Genomic DNA, 13,007 nt, shown 5'->3' with positions numbered 1-13,007 from the left:
AGTAAGGAGGGCATGTATTGCATGGTGCACTGGGTGTTATACGCAACTAATGAAGCATCAAACTTTATATCAGAATCCGGGGATGTACTGTATGGTGATTAACATAATATAATAAAAAATCATTAAAAAAAAAAAGAAATTTGCCTCATTAAAAAACAAAACAAAAACAAAAAACTCACAAATATAACCTATTTTATTCAACTTTAATGAGGTATAATGTGCGTCCAATAAAATTCTCCCACTTAGGTGAACAGTGTTACTCTTAGTAACTTACTGAATCATACATTAAGTATTTATTGGGTGGATCCCTTGCATCTGAGGCAGGCTAGGCCTCGGAACACATGAATAAAGCAGCCATGGAACTTAATCAGAAAATCCCAAGATATCGAGTAAAAATTTTAGAGGGCTATAAAGGAAAATTAGGGGGTGCTATGAGGGGATACAGTAAGGGGTCTGATCATGAAAGATAATCCATAAAATGAGGCCTCATCTAAATCAGTTGCTAGTAGTGAAAACAAAAGCTGTATGAGAAAGTTTTTTATTTGGATGACTTTTTTTTTAAAAGCACAATTTGTATCTTACATCTTTGCTAAACTCAGCTATTAGCTCTAATTGGTTTCTTACAGATTTCTTAGGATTTTCCATGTAGCCATTCATGATGTCAGCAAATAAAGAATTTTACTTCCTATTTTTCAATCCAAGTGCCATTCATCTTTTCTTTGCTTTATGGCCCTCCAGTGTATTTTGAATAGAAGTGATAAAAGGTGACACCATGGTCTCTCTCCCAATCTTAGGGGGAAAGCATTCAATCTTTCATCATTAAATATAGTATAAGCTATATGTTTTTTTCTTCTTTTTCCCAAATGCTCTTTCTCAGGTTGTGAAATTACCTGAGATTACTACAAATCTCAGATTACTGAGATTACTTGAAATTTCTGTTTGTAGTTTCCTGAGAGTTTTTATCAAGAAAGAATGCTATATTTTGTGAAAAAAATTTTTTGCATCTTTTGTGATGATTTTTTTTCTTTTTATTCTGGTAATATGGCATATTACATTAATTTTCAAATAATTAACCTATGTTGCATTCCTGTGGTAACACTACTTGGTCATGATGTGTTATTAGTCTCTCTATATATTGTTGGATTTAATTTGCTTTCATGTTCATGAGGGATATTGGTCTGTAATATCAGGGTAGTGGCTTTAAAAAGTTTGCTAACAATTGATACTATTCTTCAGTTTTTGGTAGAATTCAAAAGTAAAGCTATCTAAGCTTCATTTTCTTTAACATATATTGGTTGATTCAAGTCATCTATTTCTTCTTGAGTGAATTTTCTTAATTTTTGTCTTTCAAGGAATTTACTCATTTCATGTACATTGAGACATTATTGGCATAATATTGTTTATAATATTTCTTCATTCTCCTCTTCATATCTATAGGATCTATAGTGATGTCCACCTTCTCATTCCTGATATTGGTAATTTGTTTCTTCTCTTTTTATGAACATTCTAGCTAAAAGTTTATCAATTTGATTCATCTATGCAACAAATTAGCTCTAGATTTACTTGAGTTTTCTCCATCCTGTTTCTCTCTTCAATTCATTGATTTATTTTCTTCTCTATGATTAATTCTGTTTCTTGTACATTTTTGACTTGCTCTTATTCTCCACCCCTTCCTCTTTTTCTAGATCTCCAGTTATACATACATATATTCTATTTGCCTTGACCATCCCAAATTCTTATTTCTGTCTACTTAACTCAGGATGCCTGCTGGGCTCTGTGTTCCCCCTTACAGCACTGCAGCCTGCAAACTCTATATAGCAGTAAAATTGAAGAATTACAGTACTCAACTTATTTGTTTCCCCTTCTGACAGGGATCATGGTCATGTCCTGCCTGTGGTCCAACATTTCATACATTTTACCCGTTTTGCTATTTCTTTAATGTATAAAGATTAACATGGTTCCTATTACTCCATTTTTATTGGCAGTAGAAATCCTCTAATTAGCATTTTGTTACATTTTAATTTCAACTTCTCTTTTGTCACATTTTCATGAAAAGCAACATCAAAGAATAATTACCCATTGTAGTTTGTTGAATATGGCTCCCGAAGAAATATAACTAAGTCGTAATTTTCAGTGCCTGTGAGTATGACCTTATCTAGAAATAGGGTCTTTGCAGATGTAATTAAATTAAGAATCTCAGGATGTGATCATCTTGGATTTAGGATGGACTCAAAATCCAATAACTATTATCCTCATAAGAGAAAGGAAAGAGATATTTGATACAGAAACACAGAGAAGAAGGCCATATGAAGATGGAGGCAGAGATTGAAGTGATGTAACTGCAATCCAAGGAAGGCCAAGGGTTGTGGGAAGCCACTGGAAGCTAAGAGACAGGCATGGAAAGGGGTTCTCCTTCAGATCCCCTAGAAGGAACCAACCTTGCCGGACTTTCAGCCACTAACTGTGAAAGAATAAATTTCTGTTGTTTTAAGGCATCAAGTTTGTGATAATTTATGGTCCTATCCCTAGGAAACTAATCCAATGAGCATACAAAATAAGACACACAAATGCAACCCATAACGTTTAATACTGGCAATACTACTACTCAGATAAAGATGTTGGCTAAGCTGCAAAGCAAACATAGAATAAGTAGAAAAATTACATGTTGTGAAGGTCTCAAAAAGTGGCTTTTTGTCTTAACAGAGTTGAGAATTTCATCTTTAGATAGTACAGGATGGGCATACCTCTCTTCTTCTATAAAATGAAATAGAATATGCCAAGTGATTTTTGTTTGTTTGTTTGTTTGTTTGTTTGTAAGAAAGAAAGAAATGAACCAGATGACCTGGAATGTTGTATAAAGCATTTTAGGCACACATCTCTGTATAGAAAAACTGTGACAGGAATTAGATAAAAGGAGTAGGATTTTTTTTTTTAAGTTTCTTGATATCGACAGAAAGATTTTTTTTAGCAAACAAAGGACATCAGAGCTAGCTCGGTTGTTTTTTAGCTACTGAAGTCCTCATGTGGGAATGCATCTCTTTTTTTTTCCTGTTGAAGACGGACTGTCTCTCTGGACAACAGTTAAACTCCTATCTTTTTAAGCATCCTGAGGAAAGTGAAAAATAAAATTGAACAGAGAATTTTAATATGTGTGTTGTGACTTATCATTTGTTTACATTGATGCTAGAGTAACCTTTATATGTATATGTGTGTGTGTATACACATATATATATATGAAGAAAATTATTAAAAATAATTGGCTCACATGATTACAAAGGTTGAGAAATCTCAAGATCTGCAGTTGGCAATCTGGAGCCCTGGGAGAGGTCATGATATAGTTACAGTCTAAGTCGGAAACCTGAGAAGGGGAAGCTTTGATGGTATAAATTGCTGTCTGCATTTGAAAACCTGAGAACCAGGATAGCCAATGCACTAAGTTGTACTCTGAATCCAGGTCCTCCAAAGGCAGGAGAAAACCCACATTCCAGCTCAAAGACATTCAGGCTGACAGTGAATTCCCTCTTACTCAGCCTTTAATGAATTGGATGAGGCCTCTGACATGCGGGCGGGCAATCTGTTTTACTCATTCTACCAGTTCAAATGTTAATCTCTTCCAGAAACATTCTCATACACACACCAGGAATAATGTTTAACCAAACACCTGGACACCCTGTGGCCCAGTCAGGTTGACACATAAAATTAGCCATCACACATGTGGTAAGCCATTTTAGGGTAATTAGCTCTTTAGCCATAAAAAGAATTTGAGTTTAAACTCTTAAGTACACTGCCTTGTATTACTATTCTGTGAAGATTGCTTTATAATGTATCTGAGACTATAGTAAAAACATGCTTATTATAAACACACAAAAAAACATGGAATTCTTGGGAAATTTTCCTCTGGGTCATACCCGGTCTGAGAGTAATTAAAATTTCACTTGCTTCTATTGAAGTCAAATTAAGCTCTAGTCAAATTAAGCAAAGGCGTTGGAGGCGGGGCAATAAGGAATCTAATAAAAAATATGGTTAGAACTTTTCAAAAAATTACCCACAGTCTGAAGAAGGAAACTCAATATATTCTCTCTACATACATAATGTATTTCTCAATTGAAACATGACATATAGTTCTTGAAAGACAAAGTAAAGTAAGTTGTCATTTACTTGACCCGACACAGCATTATGAGTTTGGTGGTCAATTCATTCATGATACATTTTAAAAATACATAAAATGTTTTATTATGTATAAAATTCCATAAATTTTGAGGGTAAAAGACTATGTTCAAAAACAATGTTTATATTTGGTTCAGAATATGATATAGTAAGACAAAGAGGTTTTAAGGGAACTTTGAGAATTAGTCTCATTGAGGCAACTTATGAAACTTGCATGTTGATAGAACATGGATAAAAAGAGTTGAAGAGAGGGACCCTTGGGTGGCTCAGTCGGTTAAGTGTCTGCCTTCAGCTCAGGTCTTGATCCCACGGTCCCAGGATCGAGTCCCGCATCGGGCTCCCTGCTCTGCCAGGAGCCTGCTTATCCCTCTGCCTCTGCCTTTCTCTCTGTCTCTCGGACATAAATAAATTAAATCTTTTTTTAAAAAGGAAGAGTTGAAGAGACAGTAATAGCCCAACAAATAGAAAAATTTTAATTGAATATGGCATTTATTTTATTGAGGTACAATTTACATACAATAAATGCTCACTCTGATAATTTTTACAAAGTTAAACATTTGACCTGCCATGACACAAATCAAGTTATAAAGGCTTGCTTCTATCACCCAAGAAATTTCCCTCATGACTCTTTGTGGTCAGTCCCCCAGGCCTACACCTTCTACCCCACCCCACACCACACGCACATCATTCTAGGCGATCACTGTTCTTCCCCCATTACAAATTTCACTTGCCCTTACAATATCTGTAATAATATGATATGTTTCCTTGGTGTTTGGTGATTTTCCCTCTGCATAATGTTTTTGAGACTCAGATGTTTTGTTGTATGTATCACTAGTTTGCTTTGTTAATGAGTAGTATTCCAGCGCATTTTATGGATATGCCACAATTTGTTTATCCACTCTTCTGTTCATAGACTACGAACACTCCTGCACTAGACTTTCTGTGGATATATGCATGCATTTCTTTCAGACATATACTGAGGAGATGAACTGCTGGGTGGAGGTGAATGAACATTGAGAAAAGAGGTACTGATATCCAGGAACTGGCCCAGGACTCTCAGTTAGGCCTTGGGGTTCTGTTGAACAGATACAACTTCACAGAACATCAACATCAGACAAGGCCACCCTGTGACCAGGATGGATCAAGAGAAAAACTCACAATCATGTCTGAACACAGACAAAACATAAGTATTGTTTGAGCCACAAAATACCCCTTCTGGCTGAGATGAGTGCCTGGCTACTTTACCAATGACAGCTTTGGCCTCTTTCTAGTCTTCCCTCCTCCTAGAGAAGATTTAGAAAGATGTTCAGTCATTGAATTACCCACTTCCTGAAAACATCCAATCCAGAGCAAAGCCCCACTTCCTTAAACCCTCTCCCAAACCCCCTAACAGAGTCTCAATCCTAATTGTAATTAATTGCAATTACCAATATACACAAAATAGGGAAAGGGAGATGTTAAAGACAACACAGGAATCAAATCAGCAAAATACCAAGTGTGGTAAACTGTACGGGACAAAGGACTTGATTCCTTCAACATATACACGTGTGTGTGCATGTGTGTACACGTGTGTGTACCTATGTATTTCTGTACATCTATGTAATATATATTTAGCTGCTTATATATACACATGTGTGGAGGTGTACATTCAGAGAGAGAAAGAGAGAAGGATCCATAGATGTGTGAACCAAAAGCGATATCTGGACCTTATTTCAATCCTTATTTCAATAATAAAGCAATTGAAAATTTGAAAACTAAGTTATCTTAAAGTATGTTTAGGTTTGATAATGGTATTTTGGTTACTTTTTAAAAGTGTCCTTTTTTAGAAATTCAAACAGAATTACTTATGAATGAAATCAAATGAGGTCTGGGATTTGTTACAAAATGCTACAGGGGTGGGGTTAAGTGGGCGGGGCTTTTAATAACAAAGTTGGACATTCATTGATAGTTGCAGAGAGTGGTTGATGGGTACTTGGGGTGGCGTTATGTTATCACTTGCACATTTGTGTATGTTTGAAATTTTCCCTAGTAAAAATTTAAAACATTTTCTAAAGTTAATATCCAGTAGAGTAAAAATAGCTTGTGATTTACTTAATTTGCCTTTCTTTTATTACCTGTTTTAACATTTTTCTGTTGACGTTTTCCTTCGATGAATTGACATTTTGTACCACAATCCTTTGGTCTATTAAAATATTAATGTTTTCTTCTGGATTTGCATGTATTCCATATTTTTTAAAAAATGCTCCTCTTGCTAGTTTTCCATCTGCCCATCTCCACAAAAGGTTTATTTCAGCATAAGTGCACTCAGCGTCATTTCTTTGATACAATACACGTCTTCACCTTCTACTTTACAGTCTCACTTTCCTTAAACCCTTCTTGTCTCTCCGCAAAGCTACAAGCATCTTAATCTCATGATACGTTCCGATTTATCTTTGTAGTTTCCCCTCACTGTTTTAGGTAGCCAACACAATATTTTAAATAGGTACACAATGAATGTTTATTGAATGAATTAAAATAAGATCTCAAAGGCCTCATTTGGTGCTAAAATTATCTTCTATCACATATTTAGGTTTTATATTGAAAGAAGTTTATTTGAGAAAAATTAAGAGACTAAAATTCAAGACCATTTATAATTTCACGGTGTAACTTCTTTTAATAAGAGTTCACATCCAATTAATACAGTAGATAAAATTTACACAGTTAAACAGGAAACCGTTTTAAATCCTCTAATTATCAGAAAGAACAAAAAGTAAAACATAGTTTCTGTCGTATTTTCCTTAGTTAAAAACATGTCTTATGATTAGAATAAAAAGAGGAGCCAAATAAAATTATTTATACATTTTAGGAACTTTTTTTTCTGAGGCTAAAGGAATACATTTGTAAAAAATTTTGTTAGCTCCCATACGAAATTATCCAAGATGATATTAAAACTAAACAGCCAAGAAAATGCAGCCTTTAATTTTCTCTAGATAGAAAAATTAATATTCCAAGTTATCTTGGAATTAATCTTGTATTTCTTAAGGTATAATGAATTATACATCTTTTTTTTTTTTCTGCTTAAGGATCAATACCCTAAGATATGTCTAATGTTTACATACAGTAACCAAAAGGCACTAGGTTTGGTTGCTGGGCTAAGATTCTATATCCTGATATTCTTTGACAATCATCTATCTGTATGTGTTCCTAAAATTTTCATTTTAATGTGTGTGATAAAATAAGGCATAAAATAAGTCATAGCCGGGGCGCCTGGGTGGCACAGCGGTTGGGCGTCTGCCTTCGGCTCAGGGCGTGATTCTGGCGTTATGGGATCGAGCCCCACCTCAGGCTCCTCCGCTATGAGCCTGCTTCTTCCTCTCCCACTCCCCCTGCTGTGTTCCCTCTCTCGCTGGCTGTCTCTATCTCTGTCGAATAAATAAATAAAATCTTTAAAAAAAAAAAAAGTCATAGCCTACTTCCCTAAAATGAAGTAGCCTAAGAAATCCAGAAAAATAGTCTTTCCTATTATTTCTACATAAATTGTAACATACATGAATACCTAAATCCCAAGGATATCAGTGGTGTCATCTAACACTTACTATTTATAGCCCCTAAATTACAGTTGAAAAGTTTAGAACAATAGTGACCTTTCCAAAGAGAAGCCATTCAACTTAATAATTAGGAGAAATGTTGTAGTCAAGTGAGTTAGTTAAAACGAAATATTCACTCAACATGAAGCATCTGGTAGCCTCACCTTTAGTTATTAATGTGTATTAAATAATCATTCATTTAATTCCTCTGTAAAAACACATTTTCAATTTTGACCACCAGAGGCCAGTGCAGGTTTAATTGTGAAAAATGTAAATTTTTTTTTTTTAAATTTGGGCTCGTTTTCTCTATTCCGCCCCCTGCATCTCTCCTCTGAAATGACTGTGCTTTGCCATTTATGGATTTTTAAAAATCCGAACTAAGAAAGAAAACTATTTTCTATCTAATACCCTATACATCTCAGTTGAATTCTCAGTGTGACATCTGTTTTTCAGTCTTGGGTTTCTATTACTTTATGACTTTATTATTTAGTCTTTATCGTTTAATTTCCTAGAAGTGGAACACATCACAAAATAAATCCATTTTTAGAGTTATGTGAACAGAAGAGTGTGTTGCCTGAGAACTTTCAGGGCATAGGAAAATTCTCAAAGCCAGGGTACCCGCAGTGGTGAATGTGGCTGAATAAATACGGAGCTAGCAGCCACATTATTCTCTGACCTAATGACAGAGACATCATTACAAATCATTAAGCTGAATGGCTTCAGGTTTCTCTAAGATACTCTAATAATTCTTCTTCAGCTTCATTAGACATTTTAGGTCACAAAGACCTGGGACTATTTGCCCTGCTATTTTTGAAGACCTTTTTGCAACCCAAAGGCGGAAATGTTTTCCCAATAGGCTATTAAATAATCATTTGCTGTAATTGGATGGATTCTGAATATGGATTCTTATGGCTTCCTACCATCACCGGGTGGACTGGCTAAAGGAAGGTGTGTCCTCAGTTCCTATTTCCTGGGTACAGAATGATGTTTTACTAAGGTAACTGTCTGATGTAAAGTCGGGTACCAAACGATCCTGTTTGTTTCAGCTCTGAAATGCCTAGTGGAAAATTACCAAGAAGCAAATTCCACGGAGATAGGAAAGTTGGACATGTCTGAAATACTCAAATCATAAGCTGAGATATTTTCCAGAGCCTTCTTCATTTCTCTTCATTTACACAACCAAAGTCATTTTGAATCCTGTCTCTTCACTTGTATCATCTTAATTGTGATGCTTCTTATTGAGGACCTCAGGTCTGAAATTCAAAATCACATATATGTGTTGTTTGGGTAATAAACCACCAAGTTTTATATGGGAATGTGACAGATTTCTTAAATAAGTGGCAAAAAAATATATAGAAAGCTAAATCTCACAATATATTCCAAGAGATTTTTTGTGCATTTTATGTAGGGGGTGGGGGAGCAATTGGAAGGGAACTTGGAATTGAACGCTTTCCTGGTTTCTGCAAAAAAAACCAGGCTCTCTCTACATGCTGGGCCATTTTATGTAAATGTAGATCTCTTTTCTGTGACTTGCAAAAATTCAACATGTCTAATTATTTCTGAACTTCAATGCTTTGTGGGATTGATTTCTCCTCCTCAAAAGATGTCTCAAAATCGTAAATCAAAGGAAGACAACATAATTTCCCTCAGCTTTTGTGTGGTTTTCTGGGTTCTGTAGCCCAGCTGTTTGACTTACTGTTCGTTCAGGCGAACTTTTCAGAAAAGTCTCTCAGAATCCAACAGGGCTTTTCTTATGGCCCATTCTTAGGCAGTTTAGTTGTGGAAGAGAAAGAGAGAGGAAGGGAAAGAGGGAGAGAAGCACATCAACATAGATTGTTATTCATATTGGCTGGAGTTTAAACTACACAAAAGAAATTTCTTTATAGAACAAGAATTTGTTGTTTTTTTAGCATAACTTACCATACCCATCTACATTCTCACTGAAATGGACATAGATTTTGTTTAAAATTGATTTACTAATAAAACGAGTTTATTTTAAAACAATGAAAAAAAACAAAAGTATTAAACTGAAAATTAAATAGCAGCTTGATTCTCTCCCAATCTCTCAATTTTCATCTTTTACACACACACACACACACACACATACACACACAGGCACACACACACCTGCACACACAGACAGGCACACACAAGATATTAGAGATTTTTTCTTATATTTATTACTAAAAAAATAAATAAAATGCTACCATTAATATCTTTGCATGTGTATTTTGTGCATTTCTGTGTATAAGTTTATAAGGCATATTCCTAGTAGAATTATTATATCACAAGATAGATACACATTTTAAATTTTGATAGATATTGCCATAATACTCTGCAAAAGTTTTAATTGTATTTTAGCCCTGCTAACAGATTTCTGTATATACTGCCAAATGATTTGTATCAGTTTCTTAATTACTTACCAGTGTGATTTGATTAAAAATGGCATCTAAACATCTAAGGGTGTTTAGGTGTGTATTAGTTTGTGAGCAGAACTGATCAATTCTTTCTATGTATTATCAATGCCTTGTATTGCCTTTCTTGTGGTCTTTCTTCTTGTTCCTGTTTCTTAACAATTTTGTCTAGGAAGTTTGGGACCTAAATGATAATTTGTAGGATCCTTTTGTATATTAAGGGAATTAATCTCTTTGCTTGTGGTGTACTTTTTGGTAAATACTTTTCCTAGTTTATTTTTCATTTTGCTTTTGTTGATGATTACCACCCATATATTTAATTCTTACAAGGTAAAACATATCAAGTGTTCCCTTTTAACAGATTTTGGTCACACTATCAAAATAATTCTTATAAACCTCTGTGATTTTTCCTAACATTTTATTTTCATATCTTATATTTAAAGTGTTAGTTCATATGGAGTTAATTTTAGAGAAAGGGGTGAAGACTTACCTATGTTATTTTTCCAAAAATCTCGTACATTTTCTTAGCACCATTTGTTGAATAAATTCTGCTTTTCTTCGATGTTCTGAAATATTTTTAATGTATGCTAAATTCCTATAGGTACTTGAGTCAATCTCTGGATCATGTAATCATTTTTTTGTGCTAGGACCAAGAGGTGTACTTCCTATGTCTTGATAGTACATCTTTTTTTTTTTTTTAAGATTTTATTTATTTATTTGACAGAGAGAGACAGCCAGCGAGAGAGGGAACACAAGCAGGGGGAATGGGAAAGGAAGAAGCACGCTCCAGCAGAGCAGGGAGCCTGATGCAGGGCTTGATCCCAGAATGCCGAGATCACGCCCTGAGCCAAAGGCAGACGCTTAACGACTGAGCCACCCAGGCACCCCTTTGTAGTACATCTTAAAAATGGTTTGCTTATTCAAAGTCACTCCTCTTCCCTTACATGTTATTTCTGGTTATTCTTATATGTTTACACTTCAAGATAAATGTAGAATAAGCCTATCATGTTCCAAGCAAACAAACAAACAGCAGCCACAATACATCTCTTGGTTTGTTTTTGTTTTTTGTTTTTGGGGTTTGCCTGATGTGGGACTTGATCTCAGAACCTTGAGATCATGACCTGAGCAGAAATCAAGAGTTGGTCACTTAACCAACTGAGCCACCCAGGGAGTCCCATCTATTGGTATTTTGGTTGGATACCAGCTAAATCTGTAAATTTAATTCAGGGACGATTGACGTCTTTCAAATTTTTTAGTATTTTGGTTGTGCTACTGCATGGTTTTATAGTTTATTATTATTGGTTTAAAATACCAGATCTTGGGGAAAAAAACAGTTCTTGGTTTTACTTATCAATTCTATTATTTGTCTTTTATATTTCTGTTTTAATCATTTTAATCCTTTTTATTTTTAATGAGTTAAGTTTTTAACTTAATATTTTATTCTATCATATAGTAAAGTACTTACATCTATTAATTTTTCTATGAATATAGTTTAGCTGATATATATAGTTTTTATTTTCATTTTCTAGATATTCCACTACCAGTTAACATATTCTGTTTTACACAAGAATAATTAAGATAACATTTTAAAATTTCCAGGTGGTTAGGGGCACTTGGGTTGCTCAGTCAATTAAGCATCTGATTCTTCATTGTGGCTCAGGTCATGATCTCAGGCGAGATGGAGCCCTGCGTCTGGCTCTGTGTTCAGCAGGGAGTTTGCTTGAGATTCTCTCTCTCCCCCTCCCCCTCTGCTCTTCCCCTATGCGCGCTCTCTCTCTCTCTCTAATAAATAAATAAATCTTCAAAATTTCCAGGTGGTTAAAGTTTTTAAATTTTTTATAGTTTTTATTCTTCATAAAATTAATGAAATCCATATTCTTTCTAGTTATTAAAATTCATTGAAGCAGGTTTTTGTGCACTAAGATAGGATCAATATCTACAAATGTGTAATGGAAGCTTGACAGTAAGATGCCATGACTGTTATCAGTTTAAACACATCAGACTGTGTTTAAATTCTGCATACACAAATCAAATCAACCTTATTTATTATCTTTTTTCACATCATTTAAACCAAATAGTTATTTTTATTTTTTTATTTTTTTAAACATTTTATTTATTTATTTGACAGAGATAGAGACAGCCAGCGAGAGAGGGAACACAAGCAGGGGGAGTGGGAGAGGAAGAAGCAGGCTCATAGCGGAGGAGCCTGATGTGGGGACTCGATCCCATAACGCCAGGATCACGCCCTGAGCCGAAGGCAGACGCTTAACCGCTGTGCCACCCAGGCGCCCCCAAATAGTTATTTTTAAAATTTGATCTGTCAGTTAATGTTTCCTGAAAGGATTATTTTTCTATTCATTTCCTTTTCTATTTCTTGCAGGTTTGCTTCTTGAATTCCGATGTCATACTACTTAGTTCAGAAAAATTTATTCCAGTTGCATCTTCTTTACAGAAGGTAAAATTTATCTTTATAAAGTTCCACTGTGTCTTTTGAATGCACTATTTGACCTAACTTCACATGAGTTGCTTATAGCATATAGGTGAACTTTGCTTTTTGATCCAATGTGAGTCTTTTTATCTAACCAGTGAGGTTATGCTATTTATCATTATCCCTACAAACGCTGTTTGGTTTCATTTGTTCCATCATATTTTATGTTGCCTTTTCATTTTTCATAACTTCCCTTTCTCCTTCTTTTTCTGTTTAACCTGTATTTTCTGACCCTCTGTCCTTGTAGTTACAACGTGTATGGTGTGGTATAGTGTCTCTAAAAGTGTGAACCAGAGACTAATGGAGTCAGCTCGGTTCTTGTCACACAGGCAGATCCCAGGCCTCCTGAATCAAGGATCTGAGAGGTGGAAA

The 13,007-nt window shown here is 34.9% G+C and overlaps 1 protein-coding gene across 1 annotated transcript in view; it reads left to right on the top strand.

Moving 5' to 3' along the window:
• Nucleotides 1-12,596, top strand: part of TMEM144 (transmembrane protein 144) — a 51,419-nt gene extending 38,823 nt beyond the window's left edge. Inside the window, exon 13 of the transcript XR_004625797.1 lies at nt 12,528-12,596. The gene's annotated coding sequence lies outside the window, so the exon portion shown is untranslated. The remainder of the gene's footprint in view (nt 1-12,527) is intronic.
• The last annotated feature ends 411 nt before the right edge of the window (nt 12,597-13,007 follow it).

The sequence above is a fragment of the Ailuropoda melanoleuca genome, chromosome 5, assembly GCF_002007445.2.
Source record: "Ailuropoda melanoleuca isolate Jingjing chromosome 5, ASM200744v2, whole genome shotgun sequence".
Classification (NCBI taxonomy): Eukaryota; Metazoa; Chordata; class Mammalia; order Carnivora; family Ursidae; genus Ailuropoda; species Ailuropoda melanoleuca.
The sequence above is the reverse complement of the archived record's forward strand: the minus strand, read 5'-3'. Positions and strand labels throughout refer to the sequence as shown.